This window comes from Mustela nivalis (assembly GCF_964662115.1).
Source record: "Mustela nivalis genome assembly, chromosome: 7".
Lineage (NCBI taxonomy): Eukaryota > Metazoa > Chordata > Mammalia > Carnivora > Mustelidae > Mustela > Mustela nivalis.
Window position 1 is genome coordinate 33,222,080 of NC_139026.1, and position 12,098 is coordinate 33,234,177.

Here is a 12,098-nt window from a genome sequence, read left to right on the forward strand (position 1 = left end):
ATAAATAAATAAATAAATAGAATCTTAAAAAAAAAAGTATTTGAGAGAGTGTGAACTTTGGATCCTACTTTACAATGCTAGAATAGCCTTGATTTTAAAAAAATATCATAAGGGGAACATAAACAAAAACCAAATAATTTCATTTTTGTATATAGAAAAAAACTTTAAATGAAATATGGAAAAGTTGGATCCATCAATTTAAATAAAAAATAATAGTATATCATTGTCAAGTGGGATTTATTCCAGGAATAAAAAAGCAGGTGTGAACACCAAAAAAATGATGACTGTAAATTTTATAAAAGAAATTAGTTTTTAAACTTGCCTTTATAGTGTAAGGCAAGTGTAAGGCAAGAATTTGCTGTATCTGGGTCTCCTCTCTTCCTCAGACATGTCCTGTAAACTCCTGTTTGGGTCTTTTACTGACTTCTCTACTTGGAACATCTGCAAGTCTAACTTCTCAAAGTGCTTTAAGTCACTGTTCCAATAAAATCTCAGAGGCTTATCCTGACAATTCAATTTTAAAATTGAAGTGTACCTTCCTTCCCCTGAATCTTCTAACCTCCTTAGCCTACTTTATCTTTTTTTAAAATTTTATAGCACTTAGCTCTTTTAAACATATTGCATGATTTACTTACGTTTACTATAAATTTTTGTCTTCCCTTTCCCACTCCACTGGCTTATAAATTCGACAAGGTTAGGGATATTTGTCTATTTTGTTTGCTGATATATTTCAAGACACCTAGGACTGTGCTTGTTATACAATAAGTACCCAATTAATATTTGTTGAATGAAAGAGTTCATGATTTAAAAACTCAGTAAATTAGTAATGTTTTTTTTTAATATCAGAAATAGCATATACCAAAAACACACTTTAATATGAAGAACAGTTTTTAGTTACCACACATTGTTCAGCTAAACCAGTGGATGGAATATTGAAATATTTTTGTACTGCTGGAAAAATAGCTGTGCCTTAGTCCCCAATTGTCTCCTTTCTGCTACTTTATTCACTCTGGCTCCCTTCCTAGGATGCTGGTCCTCTCTATGCTCAATTTCCTTTGGTCAGTACAATTACAGTTATTAGTTAGAGAAAATTGAATATTTTTAACATCACCATTATTTAAATCAAACATGAAAGAAAACATAGAATGAAATCACCTAAGAGAGTATGAAGAGGGGAAAAAAAAAAAAAAAAAAAAACACCAAACAACCTAAGGACCAAGGACAGAGCCCCAAAGCCATTAACCTTTAGAAAGAGAAAAATAAATGAAGATGTATAGAATTACTACAGATGTCGGAGAAAACCTGCAAGCATTTTATTTTCACAAAAATCAAAGAAAAAGAACCTTGTATTTGTCATGTTTTCCTCAAATAATAGTTGAAACTGTTGAAACAACATTTTGAATTTAAACCATAACAATTGATTTGATTGCTTTGACATTTGTGAATTAAGTTAACCCATCCTCTACCTATGGAGAGATCAAATAATAAAGTTATTTGCCTTGCTTCTACCTCTCACCCCTTGAAAAATCAAGAAGATGTAGGTTGAATATATATTCACTAGGTATTTTGGGTTTGTACAGTCTTTGGTGTCATAAAAATTTTGAAACTGTATATCAAATACCCTTTAGTATGGAGAATAATATAATAAAATATTTATCAGAAAAAAAAAAGATTTTCCACAATATACTACATGTCTAACAAATGAGAGAATGAACTAATATAATCTCATGGTGTGAATTGATTTAAACATTTTCCTTTAGTACTGTGACTTTTAAATCTTTTTTTTTTTTTTTGGTGTATTTTTGCATTGCTTTTCTGAACTCTGGTGCTATATTTTTGGGAATTTTTGCATAATATTGTCATTTTGAAGGATTAGGTGCTTAAAAGTACATATCAAATTCAGAAAATGATTTAGATAGAGGTAGGTATTTATTTACAGTATCTAACATGCCTCCTTACTATAAACACGACAACTACAGTTTCATCTTTTTCTGCAATGTGTGGCTAATAACTGTAATTATTGTATAGAGTTGGCATTTAAATTATTCTACACATTGCCAAGGCACATACCTAACTTCGAATCAATACTTGCTAATATTAAATAGTGTGGCCAAAAAGACGAGCCTTCCTTTACTTGTAGGTTGAAATCGTCTTAGTCCTATACTTTCCCTTCTGCTACACCAGCACCATGTGATCATTTTCCCTGTGTGATAAAGCACTTAATAATTGTTGGTTAAAAGATATTAGCAATGGGACATTAGATTGAAAGGTCTTTATTGTTAAAATTAAAAATAGATACTTTTTTACCTCTATGACTAGAGTTTCTAGGTTCTCCTTTTTGGATCTTTCCACGTGCCCCACTCCCCAACTCCCCTTCTTATTTCCAAAGGTGACTAGCCCTTGTGTTAGTTCTACATTTTCTTCCTGTTAAAATTTATTCACTAAAGATTTACAAGATAGCATTAAAAAACATGAGTTCTGGGGCACCTGGGTGGCTCAGCCAGTTAACATCTTCTTTGGGCTCAGGTCATGATTCTGGGGCCCTGGGATGGAGCCCTGCATCAAGGATCTCACCTCAGTAGGGAGTCTGCTTCTCCATCTGTGCGCTCTCTCTCTCTCAAATAAATGAAATCTTCAAAAATATAAAAATAAAGTACATGAACTCTGAAGTGAGGCAGATCTGGGTTAAAATCTCCATTCTGTCATGAACCAACTATGCAGCTTTTTGCAAAATTTTTTGAATATCACCTATATCTAATCTCTAAAGTCACTTCATTAATTAATGGAGATTAAACGAGCTATTTTAAAGCTCTAGGTACTTAGTGGGAAACTCAATAGCCGTTTTTTTCTTATTTCTTCTCATTGGCTTCAAGACATGAATTAGTATTAGTAATTTTTGAGGGTATCACTCCATAAATATTTTGTGATTTGTAGCTTTGTACATGTATTTGAGGTAGGTGTCAAATGTCAGTGAACGAGTGTGAGGAGGGAATACTTCTAGACAAGTAGGCCTTCTTCGTACTGCTATAAACCATTCTTGTGTGCATACAGAAAACTTTGTTTCCCACAGATAAACCTAATCCTGATTATGGAAGACATAGTTTTATTTTCTTAAATTCTTCTCAGTTGTTATTGGTATTATTTCTACTGTATATCACTTTCAGTACATAAAAATGATATATTTGAACATAAATATTTGCCTGTTACCAGTATGTGAAGTAAAAAACCAAATTATACACAATGTTCTGTAAGAGGTTTATTGGAACTGTTCCTCCCCCCCACCCCCATCTGTCAGAATATTTATTTACTCATGGCAGGGGAGGGGCATCCAGGGAATCAAATCTCATTTAATTTAAATATATATATATTTTAAAGGTGAGACTGGAAGAGACTGAGAAAAACTCTCTTGACTGCGTTAAAAGCTAAGGATTAGTTGCAATGTTCTGACCTGAAATTTAGGTCTTGTGATTTCTTTCCAGGAGATTTTTCACTGCATGAAAAACCTGTCTGCAATGGCCTTGTTATTTAATTCAATCTTAATTGGATACAAACCGTCAAAATCTGAGGGATTGTTGGAGGGACCAAAAGTGCACTGAGGTATTTAACATTAATCGTCTGGAAGTGAAAAATGCCCTTCATCAAATCCCTGAACCTTTCCGCTATACTGTGTTTTAGGCTTATTTTGCATTTCTTTTGAATTTCGAAAAGAAAGTTTCAAGGACATCAAATCTAATCTCCAGAGCACATGCCCTGTTTAGGGGAAGATTCAGCCATTTTCTCAAAAGAAGGCTTAGCTTTGTGCTCAGTGATGTAGATGTTAGGGATTCTCCACGTGGCTTAATTATGGGCATGTCTTGATTGCTGCAAGAATTTGTGTTGTACTGAGACCCCTTGGGGAGGAGTCCGACGCTAAGGGACCCGCATAGGGTGAGGACCAGCTCCCTAAAGCAGCCTTTCTTAACCCGGCCGGAATCCCTGAACGCTCTGAGGCCAACGTTCGGCAGAGAAGCAAATGCCCAGATGGCTTTTCTTTTGCAAGAGATGTAAATGGCCGGCTTGAGAGACAGCTAGGGAAAAGGGTTCTTTGGGTCACCCACCCACTTCTTGTCCCGTCACGGACTCTCGGAGAGTATTAGGGGGTGCGAGGCAAGACCGTTTTGTTATCCTCGCCGAGACAAAGGCGCCGGGCGGGCCACTGGTGCCTGTCCTCTGCGCCGGGTGGGTTCAAGGAGGCTGGGATGTCAGGGGTAGCCGTTTGGTTTTTGCTTCGGAGCGGACTTGCCCGGTCCACACCGCCCCGGCGGGTCCATCCCGAAGCGCAGGGAGGACGCGGCTGGGCAGCCGCAGCGGCCTCTGCGTCAAGGAGCGGTGGGGCGGGGAGGTGCGGCGCCCAGCCGGGCGACCTGGCTCCCTTCCCCCGCGGCGCCCGCAGCCTCCCCCTCTCCCCCGCAGCCGGTCGGCGGCCGCAGCGCGGGCGGGCCGGGCACGTGGGCGCCTCCGTCACACCCTCGCTCACACCCTCACACACACCCGCGCGCACGCACCCGCGCGCCTGGATCTCGTGCTTTTTCCCTGGCCGACACACAGGCGCTCGGGAGTCCCTCGCAGGCAGCTCGCAGGGCAGCGACCCCCTCTTGCCCAGCCCCAGGGCCCGCCCTGGGCAAGCAGCTGCTGCTCTCTGAACAGCTCCTCCGCGGCCTCCGTCGCAGCCACCTTTGGCCACTGCTGCTCCTGTTGGGACGTGGAAGAACCAAGAGGTGCCCGGTGGAGACACGCGAACGCTACTGACACGTTCCTGCTGCTAAGGGCACGGTTTTAGGTAGGGCGGGGCTCACCGTTAGCCACCCTGGAGCCGGGGGGACGGGAACGCGAGCGGACTTGATGGATGCATCCCGGGAAGGACTCAGGCTGGGTCCTGGGATGAGGGGAGGGGGGCAGCTCCGAAGCTTCTGAGGGTGAACTTGGGCCGGGCGGGCGACCCTCCAGGCTGGGTCCTGCACCTGTGCACAATGTGGGGGTAGGTGGCGGGTAGGGGGAAGCACATGGGTCGAAACGTGCCGCCATCCTTCCTTCTCGTCGTGGAACTCGCCTACAGCATCCCCGAGAGACGAGTCATTTCCAAGTCAAGTCAGGGCTGGCTGGACGGGTGGGGTCCGACTGGGGCGAGTCCGAGAGGAAAGTTGGTAGGGTCGGGACGGAGCGAGGCGCTTCCAAGGTTCTAGGTGAGTTGGAAGCCGATCCCCCGCGCGGGTGGGCGGTGGGGCGGGGAGAGGAGCCAGTCTCATTCCTCATTCGCTTCTCGTCGCTTTTGCCACTGCCGAGGGCGACTACCGGAGGCTGTGTGTTTTCACGTGACCCCCGTTCCCTTTTGCCCGAGGAACCCTGCGATAAAAGGTCCGTAAGTGGGCCTTTCCGCGCACGAGGCACGTGGCTACGGAGGAAAGCACAACCTGTGTGTTCCTGCGCATCCAGGAATAGGAGAGTGTGCCGGTGAGAGGGTGATGCGGGGGATTTTAAGGAGAGGATGGGAGGCATTGGAAACTCAGATCGTTTTCTGCACCATTCACTCGGCTTGTCTGTGCGTGGCCTGGGCAGAGGATGATTCTGAATAAAGGGAGAGGCTTTCACATCATAACACGCAGGCATCCCAGCCTTATAAATACGAACGAATCGAAACGCCCGGCTGAGACATCCCGGGGACAGGTGTGACCCACCCAGTCGCAGAGGCCGCGGGAGCGGGAATTCTTTTCGGTTAAGACCAGGAGCGGCGTTGGCCGCGCGTTGGAGAGGGACGCCCCTAGGCTCGCGCTCTCTCGTGTCTAGCTCTCTCCCCTCTTTCCATCTTCTTCCTTCCGAGGGAAAGGCTGGAGTAAGACGGGGCGGGGTCCGCACTCGGGCGCGGCGACGTCAGCAGTGTTTGGGTGCTTATGCAAATGAGGCTGCGTCCGTTTCTCCCCGTCTGGCCGTGCTCTTCCAGGTCTTAAAGGTAGACTCAGCCTTACTTGGTCTGCACCATTTGTGTGGTTCACTACCCAGAAACACGGGAGGACTGAAGAATATGCACTGGGTTTAAGCGCCTCATCACCTAGTTTTTAAAGCTGTTTTAGACCTGTCATGGCCTGCTGGCTTTCCCGGGATACCGAGAGCAATGTGTTTGCTAGTATTGAAGTATTCTTTGACCAAGCAACCTCCTAGAGCATCTTACCCCACCCAGCTTCATGTCCACAAGAACGAGGCTGAGATACAAACCTGCTTACTTCTTTGGCGCCTAGGTTTGACTTGTGTAATAGGTTCTTAATAAGTACTTGATGACGGACTGAATTGTCCTTGAAGAGTTTTTATCTGATTAAATTCAGAGCATTCTCATCAAAGTCATATTTTTGTTTTTGTGTGCGTACCCTCTGTATCCACATGATCAATGATCCACGTTGATTTATGAGAGTAAAATATATTACTGAATTCATTGACCATTTCCTGCCAAGCAAAACACTTTAATGCGTTCTTTTTTACAGGAAAGCAGGAATTAACACTATTTTGAAAGGACGATAATCTCTGTGTGTTGACAAGGTTTTTTTTTTTTTCTGATTGCATGCGGTATTCTTGATTCAAGAATTATTTTATACTCCCAATATATGCTAACTCAAGATATAATATTTTAATTGCATCAAGAAAGATATTTGTACATGTTTCTAGAAAGTAATTGCTCTGTCATCCAAATAATAACGTAAAAAGTACTTTCTTGCTCTGTTCAAGCTGCTGTAGCAAAATACCATAAATTGGGTGCTTCATAAACAAAAGAAAATTTATTTCTCAGTATTTTGGAGGCTGAGAAATTCAACATACAAGAAGATTTGTTGTCTGGTGAAAGCCTGCTTCCTGATTCTTAGATGTTAGATGGTGTCTTTCAATGTGTCCTCACATACTGGGAGGGGCTAGTTAGCTTCCTGGAGTTACTGTTATTACTCCAGAAGGCCCCTCTCCTAATATCATCTTAGGGTTTGAATTTTAACATATGAATTTGGAGTGGTGGTCACAAACATTCAAGCCATAGCAAATAGTAGAAAAATTTAATTGGCTAATAGCTATTTGAGATACCAATAATCAAATGAAATGCCTTACTTGTCAGTTATTAACTTAATAAGTAAAATAAGTTAGAATAACTTCTAAAACCTAAACTTCGGTTATTTTTTTTTAAGATTTTATTTATTTATTTGATGGAGATTACAAGTAGTCAGAGAGGCAGGCAGGGAGAGAGGAGGAAGCAGGCTCTCCGCTGAGCAGAGAGCCCGATATGGGGCTCAATCCCAGGACCCTGAAATCATGACTTGAGCCGAAGGCAGAGGCTTTAACCCACTGAGCCACTCAGGCATTCCACTTTATGTTTATAATCATTAATTTACTCAGTGATCAGAGTTCAGATTTTGCTGTGTGCATGTTAGAAAATATGCTGTCCTGTCATAAAATAAAGCTGGTGTATGAATAGGTAAGAAATTTGCATTCTTTTGAACTCTGGGGTTATTACTTAGGTAGTAAAAATATCATTGACTTAGAATGATAGATCTGAAAGAGACCTTGCTGGTTATTAAAAGCTCTGAAAATTTTACTGTTATTACATACATAGGCATGATAGGATATGTTTATATGTTCTATGCAGAATAATTTTTTTTAAGATTTTATTTATTTGAGAGATAGAGATAAAATGAGTGGAGGGTGGGGAGAGGGAGAAGCAGGCTCCCCGCTGAGCAGGGACTGGATATCAGGACCCCACGGTCATGACCTGAGTTGAGGGCAGACCTTTAAATATCTGAGCCATCCATCCCTATGCAGAGTAATATTAAAATAGTTTCTGAACAAAATTCCATGGGCATAGTCTTTGCACAAAAACATGGCAGGAGGAATCTTTATATTTTTTTCCAATTTCTCTTATAACTTAAAATAAGCCCTAACTACTCTTCTGAATGTATTAAGTAAAATTTTTATGAATTTATCTACTTAAATATTTACTTTGACCAATTATGATTTTCTCATATTTCTCTGTCAATAAGCCCTAGACACTGGGCTACAAGACAGTTTTATTTTTATTTTTTTTTAAAGATTTTATTTATTTATTTAACAGAGAGAGATCACAGTAGGAGAGAGGAAGGGAAGAGATCACAGAGAGAGAGGCAGGGAAGCAGGCCCCCTGCTGAGCAGAGAGCCCGATGTGGGACTCCATCCCAGGACCCTGAGATCATGACCTGAGCCGAAGGCAGCGACTTAACCCACTGAGCCACCCAGGCGCCCTTTATTTTTATTTTTTAAAGATTTTATTTATTTATTTGACAGAGAGAGATCACAAGTAGGCAGAGAGGCAGGCAGAGAGAGAGGCAGGGAAGCAGACTCCCTGCTGAGCGGAGAGCCTGATGCGGGACTCAATCCCGGGACCTGAGATCATGACCTGAGCAGAAGGCAGCGGCTTAACCCACTGAACCACCCAGGCGCCCTACAAGACAGTTTTAAATACACAATGTCGCTTGATATAGAAGACTGTTTTCAGTCTTGAAGGTCACTTTATTTCCTTGTGATTAATGCACTAAGGTATCCTTTCACAAAGGATTCATTGATTGTTATCTTTAAATCAAATGCTTATACTGGGACCCTTTTCAACTATCAGATTGGCAAAGATCAAAACATTACTCACTATATTGAAGAGGACAGAGGGAAACAGGCACTCTCATATATGGCTTGTTGTAGTACAAGTTGGGACAACGTTTATAAAGGGTCACTTGGCAGTATTTACCAAAATTCTGGAAGCATATAACCTTTGATCAGGTAGTTCCACTTCTAGGAATTTATTCTACAGATCTGCAAATGCCAGATATACAGAGTCAAGTTGCTTGGACTAATTGAGGCAGATTATCAGAAATGATCTAAATATATACTCATACCATGGTCTGTCATACAATTAAGACAAAACAGAACAAACAAAAAGCAAAACAAAAACCAAACAATTATATTGAGAGCGAAAGCTTTTGAAGGCTTTTGAAGTGAAAAACCAAGAAGCGGAATTATGCATGTAGTGACAGTTGTGGAAAAAAAAACAGGTTGGGTGGATGGGGCAAAAACACACAGCACGGTGGGGAGAAAACACATAATAGCTTGAATTTACACACACCAATTCCAGTGGAGGACTTCGGTGACTTACAGGGAAGTAGGGGTGGGACTGATTGATATGCTGAGGGACAGAGTGGAAAGATACTTTTCACTCTATGCCTTTTAATACTCTATTACTGTACTATTTATTCAAAGTATACATTAAAATATATTCTAAAGTGAAGACAATATCCTTGGGAAGCAAATATCCTTGGGAGTATCCAGGCATCAGATGCTGTACAGTGAATAAGGTATAAAAGTCAATGGGTATTTTGGCTCCAAGATTTCCATTGTTCCTCAATTTACAAGAAAGCTTCTGCTTTCAACAATCTTAGTAATAAAATTATATTAGTGCAGCAGATGAGATTTACTGGATTCACTAAATTTAGCCAGTTTCACCAGCATAAAACTACAATAAATTTTTTAGTGAGTTGACTGGGGTTTTTAAAAAAAAAATCTATTTTGGGATGGCTATAGATTCACATGTAGTCGTTAAGAAATAACACAGGGAGCTTCTGTGTGCTCATCATATGGTTTCCTGATAATATAACATCTTGCAAAACTGTATGACAGCTTCATAATCAGAGTATTGACATTGATAAAGTCAAGTTACAGAAGAGTTCCTGTGTCACTGTAAGGATCCCTGTCTTGCCCTTTAGAACCATAACCATGTCACTCTGCTCTTCATACTTATTATTTTGCATTTCAAGAACGTTACCAAAATGGGATCTTATAGTATGCAACGTTTTGCAATTGGCTTTTTCCACTCAGCATAATTGTCTACAAATTCATCCAAGTTAGTTGGTATATCAGTAGTATGTTTATTTTTATTTTTGAGTACTACTCCATGGTATGGATTTACCAAAGTTGGTTTAACTATTCACGCACTGAATGACACCTGGGTCATTTCCAGTTTAGGGTTATTATGAATAAAGCTGCTATGGATACTCATTTTCAGGTTTTATGGAACATAAATTCTCATTTCTCCAGGATAAATGCCCAGGAGTATAATTGCTAGGTTATATGGTAGATGGATGTTTAGTTTTCCAGACTACTGTACCTTTTTGCATTATCACCAGCAATGTGTGAATAATCAATCAGGTTTCTCTCTGTCCTTGCCAGAGTTTTGTTGTCACTATGTTTTAACCACTTTGAGAGGTATGCAGTGATGTCTCATTGTAGTTTTAATTAGCATTTCCTTAATGGCTAATAATGTTGAACTTTATTTCATGTGCTCATTGGCCATCCAGACATCATATTCAGTGAAATGTCCCAGTTTATTTTTTATTCATCTTAAAATTATTTTTAATTGTTGAGTTTTATGAGTTTTTATAGATCCTAAATACCTGCCTTTCCCCAGATTCGTGGTCTACAAATGTTTTTCTTCCAGTCTTTAGCTTATTCTTTTATCCTCTTAATAGGTTCTTTCACAAAGCAAAAGTTTTTAATTTTGAAGTTCAGTTTACTAAATTTTGCTTTTGATGCTGTAGCTAAGAACTTGCTCTGGATCTCAAAGATTGTCTCCAATGGTTTATTTTTGGAAGTTTTATAGTTTTATGCCTTACGTGTAAGTCCATGATCCAGTTTGAGTTAACTGTTGTATAAGATGTGAGATTTAGGTTGAGGTTATATTTTTGCCTAGAAATATCCAGTTATTCCAGAACCATTTGTCAAAAGGTCTGTTCTTCTTTCTCCATTGAAATTACATTTGTACCTTTGTCAAAAATCAGTTGGGTGTATTTTTGTGGGTCTATTTATGAGTACTCTCTTCTGTCTATTGATCTGTGTATCTATCCTTCTGCAAAGATAACACAGTCTTCAGTCTTTCATTGGTAAGTATACCAACTGTATGTTTTTTGCAGATGATTTTTGTAAAATTGAGAAGGTTTCCTTTTATTCCTAGTTGGGTTTTTTGGGAACATATTTAAATTACAAATGGATATTGAATTTTGTCAAAATGTCTTTTCTATAACAATCAATATAGTCATGATTTTTTTCCCCTTAGCCTGTTATGGTATATTACATTATTGATTTTGAATACTGAACCAGCTTTGTATACCTAGAATAAAGCCCATTTGGTCATGGTATATAATTCTTATTATATTTTGCTGAGTTCTCTTTTCTGATACTGTTTTGAGGAATTTTGTGTCTGTATTTATGAGGAATATGGATTTATAATTTTTTGTATTGTTTTTCTTGCTAGTACTGCTTCAGAGTATCAGAGTAATACTAGCTTAAGAAAATGAATGTGCAGAGCCACATTATCTTCTATTGCCTAGAAGAGGTTATGCAGAGCTGGTGTTAATTCTTCTTTAAATGTTTAATAGGATTCCCTAGTGGAACTGGCTAGGCCTAGAGATTTCTTTTGTGAGAATTTTAAATAATATTCATTTAACTTACTTGATAGATATAGAGCTATTTTTTACATGATCTGATTTGGGGTAAGTTGAGGTAGTTTGTGTTTTTAAGGAACTTGTCCATTTTATCTAAGTTGGTAATTTATGTGTGTAGAATGTTTTGCTGTTTGTCTGTATGATCATTTTGATGTCTGTAGGTTTTGTTGTGATAGTCCCTGTTGCATTTCTGATATACAAATGCCTTAAATATAAGACTGACCACATGGAGCTTTAAAAAAGAATAACTAAATGTGTCTCTCAAAGTTAGTATTTACCTTATGGCTAGAAGAAGAATCACTGCATGGATTTAAAAATCTAAACTACACAATTTTTACACAGGTCTAGCCTTATTATGCACAATTCCTTGGATGATACCTTAAATTTCAGTAAAGACTTACAGTTAAATTCAATGAATATTCAATTTGTATCCCTTTTGGCAAATGTTTCAGTTATCTATTGCTGTGTACCAAATCCTCCCTGCCACTGTGTTTTTTTTCAGTAGGTTCAAAACAATGGTTTATTGAGCCCCTTTACCCTCTGTTGCCTTTCTGATATTGTAATGATTTAAAA

At 39.8% G+C, this 12,098-nt stretch overlaps 1 protein-coding gene across 2 annotated transcripts in view; it reads left to right on the plus strand.

Moving 5' to 3' along the window:
• The first annotated feature begins 4,496 nt into the window (after positions 1-4,496).
• Positions 4,497-12,098, plus strand: part of SLC6A15 (solute carrier family 6 member 15) — a 44,462-nt gene continuing 36,860 nt past the window's right edge. The window contains exon 1 of one of the 2 annotated variants that reach the window (XM_082740368.1): positions 4,497-4,819. The gene's annotated coding sequence lies outside the window, so the exon portion shown is untranslated. Of the gene's footprint in view, positions 4,820-4,860; positions 5,491-12,098 lie in introns of those variants that run through there. The other variant, XM_082740369.1, reaches the window with a different exon arrangement.